General features: G+C 39.1%; 1 pseudogene; it reads left to right on the top strand.

Moving 5' to 3' along the window:
* LOC126235013 (uncharacterized) overlaps window positions 1-25,903 on the top strand; it is a 34,924-nt pseudogene extending 9,021 nt beyond the window's left edge.
* The last annotated feature ends 387 nt before the right edge of the window (window positions 25,904-26,290 follow it).

Raw genomic sequence — 26,290 nt, 5'->3', positions numbered from 1 at the left:
GGTTTTGTAGACAATAGCAATAAACACAGCTCAAGATCAGAGAGCGAGAGAGGAAAAGGAGATGGACAGAGAGAGAGGGGGAGGAGGTGGTGAAAATACACTCATGCTCATAAATTAAGGATACTTGCAGAATATAGTGCCACACAACATGGTACTACACAAAACTGGCCCTAATAGTATAGGCACATAGGGAACACACACAACACAGGCCTGTAAGTCCACGATATTGGTGATAAGTTGAGAAAACCGTCCCAAAACACATGGGCTACAAAACGCCACTGTTTCCTGCGCAATTACTTCGACATCAATTTGGAATTTGATAACCATGCACACGTACACAGGCCGCACAACAGGTTGGCATACTCTGGATCAGGTGGTCGAGCAGCTGCTGTGGTATATCCTCCCATTCTTGTACCAGTGCCTGTCGGAGCTCCTGAAGTGTCATAGGGGTTTGAAGATGTGCAGCGATACGTCGACCGAGAGTATCCCAGACCTGCTCGATGGTGTTTAGGTCTGGAGAACAGGCAGGCCACTCCATTTGCCTGATATCTTCTATTTCAAGGTACTCCTCCACGATGGCAGCTCAGTGGGACCGTGCTTTATCATCCATCAGGAGGAAGGTGGGACCCACTGCACCCCTGAAAAGGCAGACATACTGGTGCAAAATGACGTCCCGATACACCTGACCTGTTACAGTTCCTCTGTCAAAGACATGCAGGGGTGTATGTGCACCAGTCACAATCCCACTCCACACCATCAAACCACGACCTCCATACAGGTCCCTTTCAAGGATATTAAGGGGTTGGTATCTGGTTCCTAGCCCGCATCTCGTGGTCGTACGGTAGCGTTCTCGCTTCCCACGCCCGGGTTCCCGGGTTCCATTCCCGGCGGGGTCAGGGATTTTCTCTGCCTCGTGATGGCTGGGTGTTGTGTGCTGTCCTTAGGTTAGTTAGGTTTAAGTAGTTCTAAGTTCTAGGGGACTTATGACCACAGCAGTTGAGTCCCATAGTGCTCAGAGCCATTTGAACCATTTTTTTATCTGGTTCCTAGTTCACGACGGATGAAAACCCGGCGAGAATCACTGTTCAGACTATACCTGGACTCGTCCATGAACATAACCTGGGACCACTGTTCCGGTGATCATGTACTGTGTTTATGGGCTCTCCTGTGACCAGGGGTTAGTGGAATGCACCTTGCAGGTCTCCGGGCGAATAAACCATGTCTGTTCAGTCGTCTGTAGACTGGGTGTCTGGAGATAACTGTTCCAGTGGCTGCGGTAAGGTCCCAAGCAAGGCTACCTGCAGTACTCCGTGGTCGTCTGCGGGCACTGATGATGAGATATCGGTCTTCTTGTGGTGTTTTACACTGTGGACGCCCCGTACTATAGCACCTGGATACGTTTCCTGTCTGCTGGAATCGTTGCCATAATCTTGAGATCACACTTTGTGGGACACGGAGGGCCCATGCTACAACCTGCTGTGTTTGACCAGCCTCCAGTCGCCCTAGTATTCTACCCCTCATAACGTCATCAATATGTGATCTTTGAGCCATTTTCAACACACAGTCACCATTAGCACGTCTGAAAACGTCTGCACACTTACTCGCTGCACCGTACTCTGAAATGCACCCCGCAAACCGCCAACCAGAGAGTTGTTTCACCATGTATCAGCATTATCCTTAACTTATGAGCATGAGTGTAGAAGGGTGAGGGTGAGGGGGAGGGGGAGATGGACAGAGAGAGGGAGACCAACAGATTAGGACGTGTATCCAATTCCCATACGTATTTAACAGTTTCGAAGCATTGCTGAGTTCGCATACAGGGAGGAGGTGGTGGGCAGAGAGAGAGGTGTAGTAGATGGTGGACAGAGAGTAGGGGGGAGGAATAGAAGTAAAAAAAAGAGGGGAGGAGGAGATGGACAGAGAGAGGATGGAGAAGGAGATTAGGATGTACGAGGGCATGCTGGAAACTAATATCTCCGAATTTTTTAGTGAAAACTCTCAAACCTTTTTAAATAAAACAAACGTTATTGACGTTCTGCATCTTTATTCTTGATGTCTATATATTTATTTCTCAACAGAGTCACCCTGGGGCCGAACATTGTTCTCCTAATGAGAGACTAGTTCGTTGATACCGTCACCGTATAATGTTTGGCTTTCTTGTCGGAGTCAGAGCCTCAGCTCTTCTTGCACTGCTTCATCACTATCAAAGTTAAATCCTCGAAGTTGTTCTTTAACGTTTGGAAACAGATGAAAATCGCATGAGACCAAGTCGGGATTGCATGGAGGATGATCGATGACAGTGAACTCGAGCGTCGGATTGTTGCAGATGTCACAGCGCTCCTGTGTCGTCCGTCCTTGTCTTTCTGTAGGCGGAGGTACTTCGTGCGTGGACGAACTCTTCGAATTCGTGCTTTCAGTCTTCTGAGGGTCCCTCGCACATCGACGTAGTTACTTTATACATCGCCACACTACGAGCTATAATAGGGAACTATCTAGTGGCAGAGGGTTGCAGCTTGCGTTAGCGAAGCGGAAAGCTCTTCCGAGTAATATGCATGACACGTAAAACCTTAACCGATATTGAGAACGAATAAAAAATTCGGAGGCATTGCTTTCAGCTGTCGTGATATACACTCGCGAGAGGCATTACATCAGAGACAGTTAATTTATAAAGTTCAGGATAAAGCAGTACAAGACGGTGGCAGAACAAATGACATCGCTGAAAATGTTTAACGAAAGCGACTTCGAAATAACATAGCCGAAAATACTTGAAAATTTCGGGGCTTCCACAAAAAATGGCAAGATACAGCCAGCGCGCAAGAAATTTTTCATGCGTATTACTCTAATGACACCTTCTTGGCTGAATAGCAAAGAAAAAAATAGAAGAGGGCAAAGTGGTAAAAAAATACAGAGTGGGCGACCACGCCACACACAAACCTGCGAAGAATAAGAACAGTGTCAAACAATCTATAAACAGTTTGCACTGCAGTAAAAGTCATTACAACAGGAAAAAATCACGACAGTTGTTGGTTGGTTGGTTGGTTTGGGGAAGGAGACCAGACAGCGAGGTCATCGGTCTCATGGGATTAGGGAAGGATGGGGAAGGAAGTCGGCCGTGCCCTTTCAAAGGAACCATCCCGGCATTTGCCTGGAGCGATTTAGGGAAATCACGGAAAACCTAAATCAGGATGCCCGGACGCGGGATTGAACCGTCGTCCTCCCGAATGCGAGTCCAGTGTCTAACCACTGCGCCACCTCGCTCGGTACGACAGTTGTATCTGACAGAGAACTAAATATAAAACATGTAAGTGTACTGTATGACAAATTGGTGACTAAAGAGAATAGAGAGCCCATCTGTGTTTCGTAGAATATTCATGAATTAATATAATATAGAGTTTAGAAACTCAGCTTCTGATATTTGTAGTTTCTGCGCTAGATTCGACAGAAAACTGAAGCTGGCTTCAGTAAAGGAAAAGGTGAAATTTATCACACAAAGAAGAATTCATAACAAAAGAGTAAATGCTTTTTATAAACTTTTACTGGAGGAGAATGAGTAGAAAATAAAATTTCGTTTTGGCCTGCAGCAGGTGTAACCAATACCCAAGAGACCAGTTCAAGAAGCGTTTTGCTTAAGGCAGGTACATTTTTACTATCTGTGCATTGTCAATGCGAAATCAGCGGACCCTGTATTTTATACGTGGCCGGAAGAGATGGTAGGGCAAGGTGCGGGAGAAGTGACTTCAGCCTTGTTGCATTTTTTTTAAAAACATCTTGATTTTAAAGATAAGACTGTAGTCAAACTTTTCCGTGATGGATATGGGGCACAAAACAAGGATGGTATCGAATTTCATACCCTCACGTATTTTCTTGGAAGATATGAATGTCCTTTCAAAGAAATTCATCTCACTCCTCCAGTTAGAGGACAGAATTTGGGGGCCTACTTACCTGCTGATTGCATTTTCGGTAGAGTAGGGAAGCTTCTACGAAAAAGACCAATAACTGTAACAAAAGAGAAGTTTAACGGGCTCCACCAATCAGTGGATGAAGTAAGAAACCTTGGCGCAAGTTGGAAAGTGACAGATGTGAAATCCCTATCTAAAATCTCACGAAATTTAGATCACCTTAACTGAAATGAAGCGTATTTTCGTATACAGATATTGAAGTAGAGGAAAATGCATTCTACATGACCCAGCAAGATGTGCAGGAGCAGAAGTCTCTTCCTAAATCTTGATGGACCATTACGAGACTCTTTTCTCAATCACAAGCTGAAGAACTTCTCAGCCGTCCAATCTCAGATTAATGAAAAAAGATGTTGATGATTTACTGAAAACTATTTTCGAAGAAGACTGGCGAAATCAAGAGGACTTAACTTGGTATACATCCGCCATCGACGATATAACCATGTTGTTCTACATACAGGTAGTGAAAACTGCTTGTGATTGTTTAGAACATGAATCTAGTTTAAATGTTCAAGTGAAACAGTTACCTCAAAGAACCTGTTTGATAATGGTTAACGCCATTGTTACATTATTATATTGTGTCATGGTAATTTGAAATATTTTAAATAATTTTGAAGCAACAATAAAATCAGAACTTTTGGTGAAACACAGAAGAGGAATATCAGTGTTACAGTTGTCAATTTATAATTTTTTTCCATGATATCTCACACTGAATTGTTACAAATACATAATATGATATAGTATAGCAATTATACATTTGAAAAAGACAAGATATTTGCTTTGGAAAATCATTAAATTTCGAGCCTGTCCAAATGGTTCATGCAAATGAAGAAATGTCCATTTTTCAATGTATTTTAAAGGAATATATTCGTTATAGATTTGATTTACAAATTTGGATTGCCTTTTGGCCAAAAGTATGGTGTTTTCATTGTAAAATATTATTTTCATTCATAAGTATGCCTGAAATAAGCTTTATGTTGATTGCAAAGGACTGCATTTAGTGGACATGTTCGTCTTTGGATGTCACCTCCTCTTTATTATCTTTGCTTAATAAGTTGCTCTATAATATGATACTATATTATCTTATGTAATGAAAGTAAGCAACGTATGCCACCAGCATTGTTCCACTACTGACAGCATTCAGATCACAAGCAAATATTTTTAGTGGTTTCAGCAACCATGTGGTATGGTCCTCCTGACTGAATCTATCAAGACATGACCCGAAGAATTTGATATTGTTGACATCCAAAGTTTCATGCTACATAGTTGCTTTCCATTTCCAGTTATATTTCACTTTATTTTGTGAGCTATTCCTTGCAAAAACTATGAATCTGACCCAATATCGTCTCTTGTTCCGGCTCTGCGTATCGTGGATACTTTGATTCGTTCTCGGTGGTACATGGAATACGTCACAGGCTGCCTGTTTTATAGAGACAGTTCAGATTGTTAGGGTTTCAGTAGACATTGCCTATCTGCAAAGTGAATGTATTACGTTTCATGAATTTATATTACACGGTCGGAGTTTCACTGATAGCGAAGTTGCTATATTTGCCACGACCAGAAGCATGCTCGACGTGTTACTACATTTGTGTCGAAAATTAAAGCAACGAACGGAAATTTTGCAAATTGCATTTATTTTGCCACAAAACAGTATAAACAAGTAAGTAGAAACAATGTAAAGAATACAGAACGTAAACAACTGCAACATGCATAACAAAAGATGAGAATGTTCTTCGTTTTTTTCCAACTTAACGGATTTGCACACACATTCTGACAACTGGTTAAGGTGCTCACTATGGGGTATGACCACCTCTGGCAGCAATACAGGCCTGACAGTGATGGAGCATGATGTGAATGACGTCATCAATGTCATGCTGATGCAATAACGCCCATTCTACCTGCAGATCTGCTCGCAAGTCTTGTTCCTAGTGCATCCCAGACGTCCTCTATGGAATTAAAGCCGAGAGATAGAACAGGCCATGCCATGCGTGCAGTATCTACCGCTTCTAAGAAAACATCAATCACTCGTGCTCAATGAGATCGAGCATTATCGTCCATTAATACGAAGTCTGGGTCACAGCACCTCGCAACAACCCAGCGTGAGGTCCCAAGACCTAGTCACAAGACCTGACAGTAGTTAAACCACTCCAATTCATCCGTACAATTTCATAAAGAGGTGTTAGAGTGGAAAACATAATCCCTGCTCACACCATTATCGATCCTACTCAATATCGGCCTCTTTCCACAAAGATTGGATTTCGAAATCGTGTTCCACACTCCCTTCAGATGTGAATCCGTCGTGAATCACTCACCAAACCAAATCGGGACTCATCTGTGAAAAGACCATTGGTCCACTGTTAGACTGTCCAGATGACATGTCGACGACTCCACTCTAGACATTCCCTACTGTGAAGAGACGTCCGAGTCACACAAACAATAAAGGCCTCCTCTAAACAGTTTGCCTCGATACAACACATTCAGTGGACGCTGCGAAGTCAAATGCTACTTTTCGGCCAGTTAAGCCATCGGGCCATGAGCTTTCGACGGCCCTGCTTCCGTTTTTCCTATAGCCCTCCAACACAGAGAATCTGGTAGGTGTTTTCTCTGTGCCATACTGCATCGTCTGTGGCTGTGCACACAGCAGCTGTGGATGTGGCAATTATATCGTGAATTAGACAATGGACGGGGAAATAGCGGTTCGTCGCTTTAATTTTGGACACCAGTGTAGTTCATTGTGTTACGCTGTCTGTAGCTACAATCCCTGATACAGAACCCGAATTCGTTCAGTCAGTCCGAAGTGTAATTCAGCCAACTCAGTCGTTGTCCCACCACATTTTATTTCTTAAATGTGTGGATCTTGATTCGTATGCTGTGTACCTGTAAAATTTACGTATCATGTGTTTGCGTGTTCCTAAGAGACTATGTATGATTCTATCCAATTGCTTTTGGGTTAATTACACAACGTGTAAATCACATAGTTTCTTTCATTTAAAGTTCCTTGCTCACTGATTTAATATTTAATGTATCAGCATAACTTTTATTTAACGACTATTACATGAAAGGCTGTAGCAAGATACAGTCCTGCCCACGATAAGTAATACATTTTCCAACCTACGTATAACTTCTCACGTCTCAGAACCCTTGCGTGGATCTTACAGCTAATAAGGTGAGTTTTGAAGCAGATACTGCTCCGAGAGAAGCCATACGTATTTCTACAAAAGTGTATCGATTCGATAATTCAGAATCAGTCACAAACAGAGTGATTTTCGCGCTGTTTTCAGCACATCTTAATGGACTGTGGATATTAAACCAAAACTGTAGATGATTTTTCATGTACGCTGACGTTCAGGTATTCACATTATGCCTGCTATTTCTTGCACTGCATAATTATTGTATATGTGTGTTGCTCAATAGACTTTCAATTGCTTTGTTGGTCTTCATTGTGGTTATTACAATGCATAGTCTCTTCTTACTAGGGCAAGGTTTACCTGGCTTTAATAAAACCATTTTCTTAAAAGAGCACACCGCTTGCAAACTTTTCAACCTACATTACTTCATATTTTCTGGATACTATGTGGAGGGTCCTGTTATACAGAGGGGCAAATAAAAGTGGCCTGGAGAACGGAGTTCCAGGGTACAAAGAAGCACAACAGAGGAAAGAAAATACAATATTAATCTGACTAAATCAGATGTCGAAAGTGACCACCGTTCTTTTCTTGAGACTTTTGGGCCCTGGTTAGCACGTTGCTGAAGGCGGATCGAAACTGGACTGCTGGAATTGCTGCAGTCTCATCCGAAGTGTTCTGCTGCAGTTCTTGAAAACTATGAGGGTTGTTGCTATACACCTTAGGCTTGAGGAATCACCGCACAAAGTAATCACACATTGACATATCAGGTGACATGGGTGGCCAGCTGGGACCGCGACCGTATTGACTTCTGCCAACAATTTGTCATGGCGTGAAGATCGTGTAAGTGTGGTCCAAGGTTCGGCCGGCTATACGGACAGCCGCTCCATCCTGCCAGAAATAATTTCAAAATGTTAGCAATATACCGCGCCGAAGTCAGCGTCTGATGAAAGAAGATGGGACCAACAGTGCAGCGTGCAGACACTGCACACCAAAGCCCAACCTTCTAACCAAGCAGTGGTGTTTACTGGAAGTTATGCAGATTCTCCGCTGCCTACAACCTGTGATTCCGTGAGTTGACTTAACCACTCAGGTGAAACCGAGCTTCATCATTCATAAAGAACAGATCCATGTCCAAGCCATTCATTGCAATGTCAGTGAACAGCCACTTACAAAACTGGAGGAGCTAAGAAGCATCTGCTGGTTTTAATAGATTAACAGCGGACACTTGGTAGGGATGCATGTGCAGCTCCAGGTGGAGTAATCGTCCGTATGATCGACGCGATACGTCGCTCTTTCGCGACAGGCTTTGGGTTGATTTGGTAGGACTCTGAAGCATTTTATGGTGAACAGCAGACACATTTTCTGGTGTTTGGACACGTTTCGGAACGTTTTTTTAACTTGTTCAAAACAGATCCTGCCTGACGCCATTTTCGGTCTAAGCCTTGCATGACACTTTGACACTTTCCACAACGAACACCCGCTACTCCACTATGAGCACGATCGTCCCCTTTGCACTGCTCCTCTCACACTGACACTGCCCACATACGCTCTGAGCCGGTATGGATTACGTGGCGGCCGTACATATGGTGTGCTCGTTACAGAGTGTTGTTATCTGCATACATTCACATCCAATTGTATCCACTCGTTCGGGCCACCTTTATTTGCCTGCTGGCCGGTGTGGCCGAGCGGTTCTAGGCGCTACATTCTGGAACCGCGCGACCGCTACGGTCGCAGGTTCGAATCCTGCGTCGGGCATGGATGTGTGTGATGTCCTTTGGTTAGTTAGGTTTAAGTAGTCCTATGTTCTAGGGGACTGATGACCTCAGCAGTTAAATCCCATAGTGCTCAGAGCCATTTGAACCATTTTTATTTGCCCCACCTTGAAGGTTCTGAAATGCTTAAAATGAACTTTAAAGTTTAATGACAACTGATTATCTGGAATTTATTCATTGGCGTAAATTTTTATTTTTGACGTAATCACTTTCTTATGACACAATCGTAAGCAGCCTTCAGATACTACAGTGGAAGAAAAGTTTATATTAAGACCTAAATCAATTTAAAATATCATCACTAGGTATGACTGCGAGCCAAGTAAAGTACTATTAGAGTACAAGGACAGCATTTTCTGAACAAATGTGCCTGCGCTGTTAAACTAAACATAACAGCAAAAACATAGCAGGGAATTATATGTAGGTTGGTGTACTTTTCTTTCCCTACTGTTCGCACTAGATTCGAGCACCCTATTGGTATATCGGTAGCACTGCGAACAGCTGCTAATTTTACACAAAGTTGAAGAAAGTAAACGATTAGACATTTTAGAAGAACCAGAGAAGTGTAATAGGAAATGGAAGGACGGACAAACCCCTCAGTGAGCAGAATGAGTAGCATATTGTAATACTCGTATATATGCTCCAGCTCATGATACGGCTTCCGTTCGAGAAAGTGGTGCACTGTGCCGACCGGGCCGCGTCAGCACTCCCTAGTGTCCGTCCACGAAAGGTAAACACCTGGTCGGTGGAGGAAGAGTTCCAGCAAGCTACGGCAATGAACCGTCCTGGTCGTCCGTTCGGTGTCGCCTCTTCTAAGCTTACGCACGGTGGCGTAAACATCTTGCAGTGCAACGGCATCGGCAGTTAGAAACATGTACAGGGTGTTTCAAAAATTACCGGTATATTTGAAACGGCAATAAAAACTAAACGAGCAGCGATAGAAATACACCGTTTGTTGCAATATGCTTGGGACAACAGTACATTTTCAGGCGGACAAACTTTCGAAATTACAGTTGTTACAATTTTCAACAACAGATGGCACTGCAAGTGATGTGAAAGATATAGAAGACAACGCAGTCTGTGGGTGCGCCATTCTGTACGTCGTCTTTCTGCTGTAAGCATGTGCTGTTCACAACGTGCAAGTGTGCTATAGACAACATGGTTTATTCCTTAGAACAGAGGATTTTTCTGGTGTTGGAATTCCACCGCCTAGAACACAGTGTTGTTGCAACAAGATGAAGTTTTCAACGGAGGTTTAATGTAACCAAAGGACCGAAAAGCGATACAATAAAGGATCTGTTTGGAAAATTTCAACGGACTGGGAACGTGATGGATGAACGTGCTGGAAAGGTAGGGCGACCGCGTACGGCAACCACAGAGGGCAACGCGCAGCTAGTGCAGCAGGTGATCCAACAGCGGCCTCGGGTTTCCGTTCGCCGTGTTGCAGCTGCGGTCCAAATGACGCCAACGTCCACGTATCGTCTCATGCGCCAGAGTTTACACCTCTATCCATACAAAATTCAAACGCGGCAACCCCTCAGCGCCGCTACCATTGCTGCACGAGAGACATTCGCTAACGATATAGTGCACAGGATTGATGACGGCGATATGCATGTGGGCAGCATTTGGTTTACTGACGAACCTTATTTTTACCTGGACGGCTTCGTCAATAAACAGAACTGGCGCATATGGGGAACCGAAAAGCCCCATGTTGCAGTCCCATCGTCCCTGCATCCTCAAAAAGTACTGGTCTGGGCCGCCATTTCTTCCAAAGGAATCATTGGCCCATTTTTCAGATCCGAAACGATTATTGCATCACGCTATCTGGACATTCTTCGTGAATTTCAGGCGGTACAAACTGCCTTAGACGACACTGCGAACACCTCGTGGTTTATGCAAGATGGTGCCCGGCCACATCGCACGGCCGACGTCTTTAATTTCCTGAATGAATATTTCGATGATCGTGTGATTGCTTTGGGCTATCCGAAACATACAGGAGGCGGCGTGGATTGGCCTCCCTATTCGCCAGACATGAACCCCTGTGACTTCTTTCTGTGGGGACACTTGAAAGACCAGGTGTACCGCCAGAATCCAGAAACAATTGAACAGCTGAAGCAGTACATCTCATCTGCATGTGAAGCCATTCCGCCAGACACGTTGTCAAAGGTTTCGGGTAATTTCATTCAGAGACTACGCCATATTATTGCTACGCATGGTGGATATGTGGAAAATATCGTACTATAGAGTTTCCCAGACCGCAGCGCCATCTGTTGTTGAAAATTGTAACTACTGTAATTTCGAAAGTTTGTCTGCGTGAAAATGTACTGTTGTCCCAAGAATATTGCAACAAACGGTGTATTTCTATCGCTGCTCGTTTAGTTTTTATTGCCATTTCAAATATACCGGTCATTTTTGAAACACCCTGTAAAAGTGTATTGCGCCATATTTTAAAGACCTTACTGTTTTAAATTATTACGTTTTACTTCTTTAACGACCTGTATTCTACATTTTACATTTCTATGAATGATTGAAATATTATTGTATTTTTGTCATATTTTATGGTTCGCAGAAGTAAAGATTGTCTTATAGAGGATGCACGTATCTAGCGTAAAGACATACATTCCCTAATTTTTTAGTAATGTGTTTGACAACGCATGAAAATTTCTTCGACCGATTGCCTCCCATAGGTATGATCCGCAACTATTCTAATAGCACTTTACTTAGCGCATAGATGGGCCTAATGAAAATATGTTTACTTGTTTTAGGATTTCACATAAGCTTTTTCTTCTATTGCAGCATCCGAAGATGGCCACTGTGAGACCAAACCGCTTGTGATTCTATCATGAAAAAGTGACTGTTGGTCACCACCTCCTTAAACAGAATGTCGTTTTCCTAAAATGTATTAATATCCTTGATCATTTCATTAAGGGGAGGTGGTGGCAGTCTTGAACTGATATTTTTGTAAATCCATATCTTTGCCATTTTTTGTTCAATCTCATTGACATTTTGTACACTTATGTATAGGGATCTGATAAGACTTTTTTAAAAAATTCAAAATTTTTAATAACAATCTAATGCAGTGAGATAAATTTGAATTTTTTATTACATTATTATTTTAAGGTACACTTTTTCATAATTTCGAGGCAAATATGGCAAATTTTTTTAATGGTAAAATAATCTACACTAATAAGTGTACAATTAAGTGCAGTAACTTTCTGGTAAATTAATGCTATTATTTTCTGTGATATTTTGGATTCAAACATTTTTTACAAGCAAATTTTTCAATATATTATCAACCACAAGACTGTGTATAATATCTCGATTAAAATTTTGTTCCACTTAATTATTGCTTCAAAAGTAAAAGAATAGGTGTGCCAAATTTCATTGCAATCCTTCCAGTAGTTTCTGATATATGTGTTCCTGAAAGCAGAAAACCTTAAGTTGCAGAAAAATCATTTTAAAGTTTGGATGAAATGTAAAAAAAAAAAAAAAGATCTATCATACCTTAGCTAAAACTGTCCATATCCATATTTCATTTCTTCCTCATCATCCTCTACAGCTCTTTTAGCTTCTCTGCTGCTTTGGCTAGCAATTTTTTGTATGTTCTGGACTGAAGTCTCCACCTTCACGATTCTTTTCTTATCGATGATCTGCAGTATCTGCTCAGTGAAGACTCCAGGTGTAAAGCCCAACTTGCTGAGGATGTGAAGTCTTGCCACATTCCCATCATTTAACACTACTGCAGCTTCCAAAGCAGAAATCTTCACCATCAAACTGGAAACAAACACAGTCTTTGGACATTTTTTCCAAATAAGAGCATTGAAACTTTCATTTGGTTTCTGTGTTTTCCCATGCAGACATTTTTCTAGCAGTTATGGTAAAGCCAGTGCTCTAAAAGTTGAATTAATGGCCAGTGAAACCTCATAAGGAAGGTTATTTTTATGGGTATAAGCTTCCCCATTTTCCTTACTTTTCAAAAATTTGCACCATTCATTAGAACAGAGGCCATGTTGAGGTGCAGTGTCTGTCGACAAGTAATGGAACCAAATGGCCCATACTGCTTTCCTCATACTGTCCAAGCTTGTGAGGTTACTTCTAATTGCAGCACCACAATAGACTTGTAGGCTGTCAATTCTTTTCTTTGTTAGTCTGTTTTTACCTCCCAGTGGCTTCCCATCCTCTAGTAGGTTGCCTTTATTGTCTGCAACAAGTCTTCCGAGTCGTACACCCATCCTCTTCTGAAAATGTCCTAAGCACTCCAGTTTCTCAATAGTGCAATCATTTCCATAGGGCTGACTTTCAACTACATTCTTAAAAGCACTAGAGTCTCCATCTCCTGAATACTGTATGTATCTTACTCCATACTTTTGCAAAGATCTATGGAAAATGAATTTCGTACCTGCAGCTTCCATCCCACCACTGGAGCCTGCATAATTTCTGCTACAAACAGCTTTATGGGCTTCTTGCCGTTCTGTTTCTTTACCTGCATCAATATATTTCTTGTACAAGGAACATGCAGAACAATATTTAGACAACACCTCTAAGTCTAATACTTTTCCAGTGTCGACACTAATGATTGTTGAAACTCCATGCAGTGAACTATGCCCCGTCTTTATCCAGGAACTGTCACAGGAAACTGCTACATCGTTGCTATTAGTTGCTTCACAAATTTTCCTGAATTGCCCCCAGGACTGCCATTTTCATGCTCTCTTCACTTGCTTCTGCAACTGCATTGAGGAGAGTAGTATTCATTGCAGAAAAATTTTAGGGAGAACCACGCATGTTGATAATACCACATAAAAGGTTTCCAAAAACTCTTCCAATCCCTACACATCTTAGTCCATAAGCAAATCTCACATTGGCTTCATAGATTCTATTACTGACCTTTGGTGTCTTGAATGGTCTGTCAGTATCACAGTTTTGACACAAAATGTGCAATGTGCAAACCAAACCTTTTCTCTTTCCATCATCAACCAAATCCACATTTCCTCCACAAACAGAGCACTTGCAGGCTTCTGCCACCATCTCCAATTCCACAATTCTGAAACCTATATTTCTGTCATGATTTATTTCTTCTGACGCAATCCTTGTCCCAAGTTTTATTTTAGATGCACTTGGAGACAAGCTAATGTTTGCATCTGTAGGTCCGACCCTAACCTCGATGTCAGTTTTTCGGTTTATATTGGGAATATGGTACTTACTATATTTTTTAAATACTTTACCAGCCCTAGGCATTGTAAAAAGGGATCAACAGATTCAACCTTGCACAAAGAATGGCACAATAAAACAAGTGTCACTCGAATTCCACTGAACAGCACGAAACTTGTTTACAACACTCCACAGCCTTCTATATCACACTGATTGAACCAGAAAATGGCTCCACAGCCTTCTTTACAAAACTGCTGTTATGTATACAAAAAAATCAGTCTTCTAAAGCTATATTTCCTAGGTTCACAGGCCAAATTCTGCAATAAAATTTTTCCTCCATTTGGTACATTGAAAAGCGGGCTTGACGCGTTTCACTGCTTGGGGTTTTAATTTTTTTGTGCCATTTGTAGTTCCAATTTCAAGGGAAAAATCTGGGATAATAATCTCAATTATATTTACTATCAAATAAGCAAACAAAAATAATTTCTTTAATTTAGTTATAACGTTTATAACATATCTAAATAAAACGAAATTAGTGTTGGGAGGTGATATGTAATTACGGATGATCACACTTGTATTTGAGCCCAGCCCTTATGATTATGGATTTACGTCAGCCACCCTATCCACACGAGGGCCTTATTTAATGTCCTTTGTAGATGTTACCCACCAATTGTTGTAATGATTATTACTCAGATTAGTGAACTTGTCCGTAAGGAAAATGAGATAGTATCTTTTGTATGGAATGGATGATGATGTGACAACAGAGAATATTAAGTAGTCAAGAGAAGGCAACAATACAGACCTGTATTTTCGATTTATTTGCATCTTTACTAAAATGCCTGCCATTGATGTTTAGTGGTAACAAAACTTCTCAAAACATTTAAATTGTCAATTATAATATTTGTTCTGGAGTAAAAAATTCTTAAAAATTACGCTTCTGGAAATTGTGACTAAGAGCACAAGTTACAAGCACTGTAGCTCTAGGTGTATTGGTTTCAATCCTGCTTTCCAATTCCTGATCATGATTAAATGTCCCACTCCATTAATGTCCTGAATAATTTATTTTCTCATTATATATTTTTCATTTTCTTCAATATCTAAGACAAATTTATTCATATCAATGTAACTGGAATAATAAATTTTGTGTATAAAATATTTCAAGCAGTTCTTGTGAACTGTTGTTTGTGAAGTAATAAAAAATATCGGAGTGTTACAACTATTACATTAGCCATCCATGGACTGTAATAATTTAAAACAATTGTTGCTCTCTGTTTCTGTATTCTGGTTTTAGCCAGAAGACTTTCATCAATGCAAAATATGTAGTAAGATGCTCATCTGACCATTTGGAGTCAGTTGTTCGTTTCTTACCTAAACTTTTGTGAAGATATCTCTGCTATTCACATCTTCCAATTGTATACCAATGTCCTCTAGATCTTTTTTGATGCTCATATACCAAAGTATTCTTGTTTTTGGGTCTGAGAGAAAGACGTTCAGGTACTTTGTCGACTTGGAAGCTCTCTTTCTTATGTAGTGATATAACCAAGCTCTATACTTGCTCGTTGATTCCATAGCTTTACTACTTTATATATCTTGTTGCACTTTTATATGCAGATCCCATTTTTTTATAATTTGGAGTCAGTATATTGTGCCAGATATCCTACCTTCGTTTTGGGTCAACTGAAGAATGGGATACAACCCGTCTGCTTTGACCAATGACATCATAGTTTATTGAGAATATTAAGTCGTTATTTTCGACACATAGATAATAAATCGGTTATCTTCTGTGGCGAGGCGTCATCATTGTAAATTGAAATAAAAGAATGTGTTTTTAAAATACAGGGCTAGACATTGTGTATTATTTTTGTCGCTTGTATTAATTTAAACCATTTGTTCATTCCAATCCATTCTGTACTTATTTTCACTCCTAGTGAGTTTGAAATATTTTGGAAGAATTGCTTTTATTCTGGACTATATTTACTTTTGGATTTTCGTTTGTAGGTATGGATTTATCTATTCCTATGAATATGGAAGACTTGAAGCTGGGTCCATCAACTGCAGCAAGGAATACTAATTTACAGTTATCACTTTCTTTCGCCTTTGCTAGAACTAGTAGTACTACGATATTCTTCAGTCCATGCAAGTACTATCCATGAGGAAGAGAGCGACATACGAAAAATATGTATCCCACACTTCAGTTGACCGATATAGATCAGCTGAAGAATAGGATACTAGTGCTAGTGAAGGCGAAAAAAACGGCATATGTAACATTGGGATACTGCACCTCAGTTGAACTACAAAGGTAGTATCCTGTTCTGAAGCTGACCTATATAGATCAACTGAAGTACAGGATACAAATCGTTTTTCGCCGTTGCTAGCGCCAGAATCCTATTCTTCACTTGACCTACATAGGTCAACTGAAGTACAAAATACAAATTTTACGTACGTCAAGTTTTTTGCCTTCGCTAACACTAGTATCCTGTTCTTCAGTTGACCTACATAGGTCAACTGTAGTACAGGATACAAATTTTATGAATGTCGCTTTTTTCGCCTTTGCGTAGTTCACCTGAGGTACAGGATGCCAATGTCACGTGCATTGTAATATCTGTGCCTATATTTTATCGAAAATAATATTCACGACAGCATTTTATGTGGAATGTGACTGAACTTTGTCCTATTCCCGTAATACTAATAAAAATGCCTTCATCGTTAATAAAATAATAAATAATTATTGTCAAGGACATAATTTAATATTCTGTAAAAAAATTGTATCTCAGGCAACACCCATGTAAAAAGATAATGAAAATCTTAATCTTTTGTTGTCTATGAATTTGTAGAAAAATGCTTCTTCTTCTTGTTCAAACTAATGTACTCATAGGATGTGAATGATGTAACACAGAGGTCTGTAAAAAACTGTACTAAAATATTGTTGTGTTGTTAACCGATATTTGAAAATTTATGTGTTATTGAAATGAATCTTCCTTGTTTGGAGTTTTATTTTATTGTAATTCTCGTCCTATATAAATGTTAAGTTTTCTGCTCAGCTACCAAAGAGCGTATCCATTAGCGCTACTGATCTACAGTGCATTTTATTGGTAAATGGTAATATTAATGTGTCTTGTAACACTGAGGAATATTTTCGAATGTTAATGCATATAGTGAAGGTGAGACAAGATTTATACATATCATTTATTACGAGTAAAACATCCTGAAGCAGAATCAATAAGTGAATGTCTTATGTTAGCCACCATCTTAGTGAAATATTGCAGCAGCAGTTTCAAACTGATTTTCTATACAGACTTAAATGTTGTTGTTTATAATCACAATAATTATTGTTTATTAGTGGCCGAGGAGCCTCTCTGAGGTAATAAATTTCAGTTAGACTGTGAATACATCGAACGTCTATGAGTGCAAACAGCATCTTACATGACATAAATTCTTAGCTTCTGATGTATGAAGCCCAGTAATTTCTTAACAACTTTTATGAAATATTTTGACGGGAAATACATTACTGTTGTGTACATGTGGTATTGTGTGACAAAACTGTTCACTTTGCTTAAAAGTGTTGCCACCTCGAAATAACAGTAGCATTAATTTTGAGATCTGCAACTAGCAAAGTGTCTTTTAAATAACAGCAGATTAGTTTTGTTTAGTTCAGATTACTTATCACATATTTAGTTTATTTGTTGGTTATAAATGATGAATTTTGTGAATGAACTTAAGTTACATTTACACTGCTTGACAGACAACATTGCTACACGTTCTCAGGTAGAGATTTCTTTAGCAAACTAACGTTCATTAGCCAGGAAAAGCAGTGATTAAATAAAACCTTATGTTACATTAATAATAAGTAACTAATTTTATCGTAAACTTGTTGAACTTGTACAACACACACACAATTACACCACTCGTCACAACGTCAATTTTTTCGTCTTGACTAGCGTTAGTATCTTATTCTTCAGTTTACCCACATATGCCAACTGAAGTATGGCAAACAAATTTTACGTATGTCGGTCTTTTCGCCTTCGCTAGTGCCATTATGAACTGAAGAATGAGATACTAGTAATGGCGGAGGCGAAAAAATCAACACCTGCAAAATTTGTATCCAGTACTTCAGTTGACATACGTAGATCAACTGCAGAATAGGATACTAGTGCTAGCGAAGGAGAAAAAGTCGACAATTTTAAATTTTTATCCCTTACTGCAGTTAACCTATACAGATCAACTGAAGTTTGGGATACAACTCAGATATGTCAATTGAGGTATCCCATACTAATGTTACTTCTGTTTTTTTCTTCTTTCTTTTTTGCCCTAGTATCCCATTCTTCAGTTGAGCAATGCAGGTCGACAGAAGAATACGACTCAAAGAAGCGATACTCTTCACATGATGTTCGAAGTGTGTATGTACCTGATATGTCTTCCATCTGTTTTCTCTGTCCTGCATTCCTTTGTTTCCAGACATTCGTCTTTGCATTAAATCTGTGCAATACATCATGTCTGGTAACTTCTGACAGGTTTTTCCCATTATTCAGTAACCTTTCGTTTTTCTATTGTGCTAGTAAAAATATCTCAGAGAGGAGAATGTTCCCACAAATGTGTAGACACACTAATCTTATGTCAGAGAAGTAATGAATTGTGGTATTTATAGGAAACATTTTTGTTGTAAATCTTCCATGTGGTTTTAGGATGTTGTTTCCATGTTATGGCTGTTGATTTCAGGGCCTCTTTATCTTGCCCGTTAACTGTAATCAATTCACCTAGATATTTAACACTATTAACACATTTCATTGTTCTATATTTGGTGTTTTATTGTCCTTTACACTTGACGTTACTCCTATTTATTTAAAAAAAAAGTAATTTTCAAGCCAGTTTGTTCCGCTATTTCTTTCAATAGAATTATTTGTTTAGTTACTGTTTCAAAACCTTTTATGTCTACATCATCTGCACACACTTAAAGTCCATTTCCGCAACATGCTCCTAATCCTTGAAGTTTTAATTCCATTCACCAAATTTGCTTTGTTTTTTGCAGAACACATTTGAGTAAAAGCGTTGAGAGTCATTAGCCTGTCAAATCCTGTTTTAGTTCTAAAAGGTTTATAGAGATATACTTGGAATTTTTTTAAACTTCACATTAATTGATGTTGCTCTTAATTACCAGCAGTTTCTCGTTAACTCACATTTCTGCCATAATGTGAAATAGCGTATTACAGTCAGTCGTATACACTTTCTTAAAATTTATGGATGTAGATATAAATTATCTTTCCCAAAGAACATTCAATCTTATTAATGTTTGAAGATCCAGCATTTGCTCTACTATTATCAAAACTTTACAGAATCTTCCTTGATACTCCCAAAATTTATATTCGACTTTGTAACACCCTCTTCTAGTATCTATCACTATAATTATGAGGACTCATCTGTTGATTAACAACAGAAGCACTAAGATGCCACTAGAGTCGTTATTTTTACTGCAACTTTTTTGTTACATAATTGAATATCATATGTTATTAAGAGGGTAGGACGTTAAACGGACCGACTTGGAGCAGGAGAGGCACAACAGGACATTTTATATTCCACTATCCATACTTTTACAAATAAATTTATAAAACTTTGTCAGCATGACCAGGAAGGATTCAGGGTTCACACACACAGCAGTGGAAGTTCAAAAACACAACAAAATAAAATTTTTACATGTGCAATTTCATCATTTTTTTTCAATTACTATTGGGTGTATTTGTTGGTATAGGCACATTTTTCTTCATAAGAGAGATTCTTCGATGAATTTTGCACAGCATATAAACCATATTTACAGGTGTATAAACTCTAGATTTTATTTAATTTGTGAAAAAATGAATGAACATTTACATTTCGAACTTCATGTTTAGAAAAAACTCAAATTCTGTAATTAATTATCTCAATTTTTACACAGTTTGTAATAGATTTAGAAAATTCTAGAGTTTTGCATTATGGAGTTTGTGTTTAATAAGCAGTGCAAAATTAATCGAAGATTCTCTCTTAGTTATGAAGGAAAGTGTACATGTAGTAGTGACTGCAGCCAATAGTAAGTGAAGAAGTGATAAAATTTCACATGCCAAAAATTTATTTTGTTGTGTTTTTGAACTTCCACTGCTATGAGCGTGATTCCGGAATCCTCCCTGGTCATTCTGACAAAGTTTTATGAATTTATTTGTAAAAGTATAGACAGTGGAAATTAAAATGTCCTCAGGTGCCCTTCCTGGTCCAAGTTGGCCCGTTTGACCTCCTACCCCCCTTAAATACATTTGAGCAAAGCATTTTTTTCTACAAACTTTTCAAGGAGCATGCTAAAGACACTGATTCAAACAGTGAAACAAGAGTGTGCCAGACCAAGATAGCAGTCAGTGAAGTTCACACAAGAGAGCTCAAAGGAAATGATGCTTTCATGTAGCGCTAGTTACCATCGTATGTTCTAGCATTCTTGACATAGTAACAGTTATTTCCTACGGTATTAATACAAATCAACATGTGCTTCTGTGCTCTGTTACGATTATCGAGATTAAGCTACAGATATTACAACTTGTAGCAGCTGTTGTTACTGGGAGTAATGAGACGCCAAGATATTAACCACCTTGCAAGTACATCCTTTATTATGCAATATATGAACCAAGACTAATTTCCAGTCATCTTTTAGTTCCTTTTATCCATATCTAACCTACTGTTTCATGTCGAACATCTATTTCTCCGTCGGGTGCCAGGTTCCAAAATACTGTAATTATGATGTCTTCTCCAGAAACTTTTTTTTTTCATTATTATGTTATATTAAAGCTACATTTACGTTTATAATTAAAATAATATACATCTGTGGAAGCATTAGTTTATTCATGCACATGAAGTGTTGAGAGATGATGCAAGACACATCAATGGCTTTCACTTCTCGACAGCTTGAGCCTTTGAGTGAAATTCTGACAGGCGACCTCTATTGGTCGTCTATATGATAGAATGATTTCGAGGGAGTCAGCCCAAGCAAGATAATTCATTCCTGTTTATTTTGTATGGAAACAGGGAAACACGAAGTAACAAAAACCAGACAATGGAGGCACACTAGCGTCTATGAACACTTTAATAACATCTTTGTACAAAACACTTTCAGCGTTCTCATCAAGTCGGTTGAGAATGACAACAGGCATTTAGGAGAGTTGCTCTGACTCATCTTCTTTGTCAGAACAACCCACCGCCTTCACCTTAACCACCATCATCACTGTTCTCTGTTTCATTATAGATTTTGCACATGAAAATGAGATTTTTCCATTACAGCAGTCTGAGGTCATCAGTGAATGACATCAGATATATTGCATTCTTAAGATAGACTACAATTTCATTAATGAAAATAGATGTTAGCCTTTAAGCGTTGAGCACTAATTCACAAACTATGTGTCACAAACTGTGGTAATCTTTTAAGTTGACATTACACAATGAGTGACTGAACATTCATTTAGATTACATACGATGAATAATATACCTGGGCAGCAGGCATGTATGTAGTCTGTAGATCCTTCCAAGAATAAGCTCAGTTACTGGACGCTTTATATGGCTGGTGCATTGTTTGTCACCTGCATGAAAATTCACTCAGTTGATCAGGTTTATTAATGTAGAAAGTATAAGGGATTAACAATAGAAAAAATATTATTTAACAAGGGATATTGATTGAAAAACTTGTTCTGCATGCAGATGACAAAAACAGGCATCTCTTTCATGATGAGAAACATAGTTTATTGGCTAGAATTTGAAGTGAAACTATTCTCATTAGGTATCTACACTTAATCTGTGGAGTCTGTGGAATCTGGATTACACAAACAAAAATATATCTCTCTCTGCATAAACAATATGGAAAGAACAACCGCCTACACCAGCAACAAGTAACATTTTCTTCACTTGGTAGTGATACCTGTGCCATAATGACAAAAACAGTGTCTTCTGAGGATGTGTCAGAGAAGGTATATAACACATATGGATTAAATATTAGTTTACTATTATACTAAGATTACACACATTAACATACGGAAAAATGGGTCTAATAAACAATTTTAATGATTCATTATGCTATTTTATTCACAATTTGACAAATAAAAATGAGCTTAGCCATTACCACTTGAGCTTACAGAAAATTCCGTAAAACTACACAAACTTCGCAGCTCCATATATGATTGCCAGAAAAAGCAATTTATGCTCTTACTTTCCACACTCTCACTGCACATATGACATCAGTGTTTGTCTATTTTTTCCAAAATATCCCTCATAGATTAGACAACATTCATTTCACCTCAGCATTGGCTGTTTTTGTTTATGTTCGAAAAACCAATTCTAAAAAAGAGACAAAAGAAGGGAAAAAGAAATTTTGTATCACTCTTAAGAGTGAAATGTTTGTAGTTCTAAGAAATGTTTAAATGTCGCTCATGTTTTATATGTTACATAGGAGCTTGGGTTATATTTTACAAAAGTTTCGAATTTTTGTCTTCCTTATCAATTTGCATACAATATATTTATGCATTATAGATATGTAGCTATGACCGACAGAACATAAACAACAAAATGAAATTAGAAGTTCGATCTTATTAAATTATCTTAGTAACAGCATAACACCTAACAATGGAAATGGTGCAGAACAGTTTGAAAAGTGTGTTACCTTGACAGAAAAGTAAAACAACAAAAGAATAGTCTTTTATTGACAGGAGTAAATATTTACAATCTGTACGAGTGCTAACAGGAAAAGAAAGGGTAAAGCAATACAAGACAAGTGGTTGGGCTTTTCCTCAAACACACAATCCAATATTGCTCTTCTGGGACAGATTTCACCCCTTTCAACCCCAAAACGTTTCCTTAAGACCAAAGTCAATAACACTAAGAGCAAAACTGATAGATGCTTTAAATGCAGAGTTTGGTTTTTATTTCGCCATGCAGCAGTGTCACTGCTGACTAGGAGGTGAAGGAGAAAGTTGCGACCCTGAAACAGAAAATATATTGGTTAAAAAAATTGAAATTCAATTTCTTAATGCCTTTTGTACTTCAGTTGTTACTCTAAACGAAGTGTAAAGTAAAGACTAAGTCATGAAATACGAGAAATATGCCCACTACGTCAGCTGCACTACTCGCTCTGTGGTGTCATGTTACATAAACGAAAAACAAATTTATGGAAGTAAACACTCATTCAAAGGATATTGGCGACAAAATATATAAAACTCATCTCAGTAATGTAGATTTATTTTCATGAAGCTCATACAAATTAATAACTCAGTATCTAAACTATCTCCAGTCAGTTAATGAAAATCTAGGAAGCATAAACTTGGACATCTACTTAGCAACACCACTTGAAATCTGTCTTAACCTTTGTCCCAGTCGTTTTAGGACCTGCAAAGTGTGCCGAGTTTGAATTACATGGGTGTATAAGACAGTGCTCTTACACATTGAGTCCCAGATTCTTAGGGACAAAATTATGAAAAGAGTAGAAAAGACTAAATGGAGTATTTCGAGAGAAGAAACAGCTGGCCAAAATTAACATTTCAGTAGTACGAGATCTTAACTGAATATTATGTGTAAGACATATTTACGAGTTGTTTATATTTTGTAAAAAATAACTGCCAATTGCATGGGCGTTGGGTGCGTTACCTTCAAAACAATACACAATCGTCTGTGCTGTATCCCCACTAAAGTTTACCAATTCGTGAATGGTTGCCGAAGATAAAGCATTATTCGGAAAAGGAACTTGCAGAAATGCATTTAAGGTGTGCTGCAGAATTATGCACCTCTCAGAGAGCTGGACGAATGTTCTGGAAGGCAAGGCAAGGTTCTAATTGTGAGAAGTTTATTTCTGTGAATCGAAACCTAACGAGAAACTAGGTCACTGAAGCCACAAGAGACAAAGTCTTCCACAAAGAATTATTTGCATGTAGAATTTGCTAAGATGGAGTTGAATTGTTTGGAAGAAGAATTATTAACAAGCTATCAGCTAAGTCTCGAAATGCACATTATGAAGGATACAGACTGAAGAACGCATCTGAGGCAACAAATACAGTGCTACCATAAACAACCTTTACCAGTAATAGTGCCAAATGACTTAGAACTATTTTCATTTCTGTCAGTAGATTATGCAACGCTGTACATTTTGAGACTGGTGGTCGTGTTTTGAACACTCACTATAGTGTATAAGTCGTTTATGTTAATGAAAAATGAAATAGTAATTTGCAGTCATTAGCCTCATGTCAAAGTAGTACATTAGGGTACTCCACAATCTACATGGGGCGTACAATAAATAACGCATTAAATTTTTTTCTTGGCCTATTTCGGTTGAAAAAAATATGGAACTTGTTGTGGGACATCATGTATATTCCCGCTTCGTCCAGTATAGTTTTAATGAAGTTCCGACGGGTGGCGGCACTACACATACCCTTCAAATCGGCGTCTTTAATGGAGGTGTGTTTCAAGCAGAGAGCTGTCATTGAGAATCTTTTGGCGAAAAACTAGAGCATCGAAAATATTCATAGGCTCTTGCATAATTTCTACAGAGATCTGGCAGTGAACAAAGGCATGGCGAGTTATTAGGCGAAGTGACTGTCGTCATCGCAACAAGGTCGCGCAAACAAGTCCTTTCTCCCGCGAGCAGACTGGCTGCACACAGCTGTGAGTCTTGCAGTGTTGGAACGTGTGGACACTCTCATTCGAGTTGATTGACGGGTCACAATAAAACCACACGCTGCTACGCTGGACATCTCTGTTGGTAGTGCTGACACACGCGGTCTTCAATTGGGGGTATTCAAAGATGTGTGCCCACTGAGTCCCTTTCCGTTTAACAAAAGACTATAAAGAACAATGAAGAACCATCTGTGCGGAAATGCTTCCACCTTATGAAGCTGATAGTGGCAATTTTTTGTCAAACATCGTCACAGGTGATGAAACATGGCTTCATCACTTCGAACCAGGAACAAAATGGCAATCCACAGAGTGGTGCCACATACTCTCCTCTGAAGAAAACATTCATACCATACCCTCAGCAGGTAAAGTCCTGGCGACGGTTTTGAGACTCTGAAGGTGTTATTTTGCTGTCCTCTACATGGTGCAATGATCAACTCTGAAATGTAGTGTGCTACCTTCAGGAAACTGAAGAAGCGACTTCAGCGTGTTTGTCGTCTCAAAATTGGAATCGAACATCTCTTTAGCCATCACAATGCAAGGTCTTACACAAGTAAGAGTAGAGTTCACTGGATAGCTTTTCCTCATGCACCCTACATCCCAGATCTCACACCTTCCAACTTATATCTGTTTCGCCTAATGAGGGACGCACTCTGCGGGAAACAGTGCGTGGACGATGGGAAGGTTATTAATGCAGCAACACGTTGCCTCAGACGACGACTAGCTGAGTGGTAACATGCAGGCATACAGGCCCTCCCATTAAGGTAGTGTAAGACCGTCGTATTGAATGGAGATTATGTTGGAAAATAGGGTCACGTAGCCAGAAGAATGGGGAATAATATGGTGTATTGGGACCTGAATAAAACCATCCTGCTTTCAGAAAAAAATCTGTTGCATTACTAATTGAACGCTCATCGTATACAAATTTTACCCCGAAGTTTGAAATAACCCTGTAAATGCTGACGGAGTTCAGGGAAGGCACACTGCTCCAGCTTTACTAATTGTTGCTAACCTGTAACTTCGCAATTCAAAGAGCTATATTTTTTACGTTTCGTTATGTAAATGTTCGTGTGAGCACTAATCAGCAGAAGGCCACCTGGTTATCAGTCACGACAAAGTTACTTTTTCTTTTCTCTTTTTTTCTTTGTGTTCACAGACTTTGAGATTACAGAGTGTGACAGCTCGACAAAGGGGGTGTGGCGGTCTACCAAAGCTGTCAGCACAGACCTCTATGAACTTATAACGCGGCCAGTCATCACGACATTACACCTGATCTATTTCCAAGTGTGGCAAGGAATATCCGGTGTGCATGGGACCTAATACTGGACCCAAGTAAGACGACTAGAAACAGCGGTAAATTGTACATTGGCCACCAGCAAATTACAATGCAGAATATGGAATATTGCAATCGTGTAACAGTGCTATGAAAAACCGAACACCGCAATTTAAAAGATCCCCTTAGTACACATAAATTACCGTCGTAGTTCATGTCAAGCAATGAGTGATGTACAAGTTATTGCAGACTAATGCAAATTAGTTAGTAAACTAAGCCCTTTCATGATTCTTATGGACTGAAACATAATATTCAAATAAACGACGTTAAATAGTACATTCATTGAAAACAGAGATC

The sequence above is a fragment of the Schistocerca nitens genome, chromosome 2, assembly GCF_023898315.1.
Source record: "Schistocerca nitens isolate TAMUIC-IGC-003100 chromosome 2, iqSchNite1.1, whole genome shotgun sequence".
Classification (NCBI taxonomy): Eukaryota; Metazoa; Arthropoda; class Insecta; order Orthoptera; family Acrididae; genus Schistocerca; species Schistocerca nitens.
The sequence above is the reverse complement of the archived record's forward strand: the minus strand, read 5'-3'. Positions and strand labels throughout refer to the sequence as shown.